The sequence below is a fragment of the Saccopteryx bilineata genome, chromosome 3 (genome assembly GCF_036850765.1).
Source record: "Saccopteryx bilineata isolate mSacBil1 chromosome 3, mSacBil1_pri_phased_curated, whole genome shotgun sequence".
NCBI lineage: Eukaryota > Metazoa > Chordata > Mammalia > Chiroptera > Emballonuridae > Saccopteryx > Saccopteryx bilineata.
Window position 1 is genome coordinate 118,511,660 of NC_089492.1, and position 1,053 is coordinate 118,512,712.

Here is a 1,053-nt window from a genome sequence, read left to right on the forward strand (position 1 = left end):
GAAGCATCATATCTGGGCTTCTTCAAGAAAGATGCTGGCTGCTTGCCTCAGGTCTGGTTGATTGCATGGCTAAAACCTTGGCAATACCAAGAGTGAACCGTAAACTGTGAACTTTTGGTAATTATGATACATCAATTGTAACAAGTAGACCATTCCAGTGGGAGATGTTGATAATGAGGGAGGCTTTGAATAAATGGGGTCAGGGGTATGTGGGAAATCTCTGTACCTTCTCTTCATTTGTTCTGTGAACTTAAAACTGCTCTTAAAAAATGGTCTTAATTAGGCTTCCTTTTGGGTTCTGACCTAGTTTGCAGTGACATGGCTAAACGCACCAAAGTTGGAGTCATTGGTAAATATGGCACCCATTATGGCGCCTCCCTCAGGAAGATGGTGAAGAAAATTGAAATCAGCCAGCACGCCAAGTACATTTGCTCCTTTTGTGGCAAGATCAAGATGAAGAGGCGGGCTGTGGGCATCTGGCACTGTGGATCCTGACTGAAAACAGTAGCTGGTGGTGCCAGGACCTACAATGCCACCTCTGTGGTCACTGTCAAGTCTTTCATCTGAAGACTGAAAGAATTGAAAGGCCAGTAGGAAGGAGCTCCACAATCGGAAACACTGCTAGCCTGAAATAAATGGGTTAATTTATGTAATTAAAAAAATTGTCTTAATAAAAAAATTTTTTGAGTGCCTTAGTACCAGGCTTGACTGGAAAGAGTTTCAGAGGCTGTGACCAAGATAAAGCTGACTTCTGGAGGCCTTTCTGCAAATAGCCAAGAAGTCCCACTGCCCCCTAGATAATAAGACTTATTTCGCCTGACCTGTGGTGGCGCAGTGGATAAAGCATTTGACCTGGAATGTTGAGGTCACTGGTTCAAAACCCTGGGCTTGCCTGGTCAAGGCACATATGGAAGCAACTACTGAGTTGAGGCTTCCCCTTCGTCCCCACCCCTTTCTCTCTGTCTCTCTCCTCTCTCTAAAAACCAATAAATAAAATCTTTAAAAAAAAAAGAAAAGAAGAGTTGAGCTCATTTTAACCACTTAAGAAAGGCA

The 1,053-nt window shown here is 43.3% G+C and overlaps 1 pseudogene; it reads left to right on the forward strand.

The window, feature by feature from the left end:
• The first annotated feature begins 318 nt into the window (after nucleotides 1-318).
• LOC136328716 (large ribosomal subunit protein eL43-like) lies at nucleotides 319-594 on the forward strand (annotated as a pseudogene).
• Nucleotides 595-1,053: the final 459 nt, after the last annotated feature.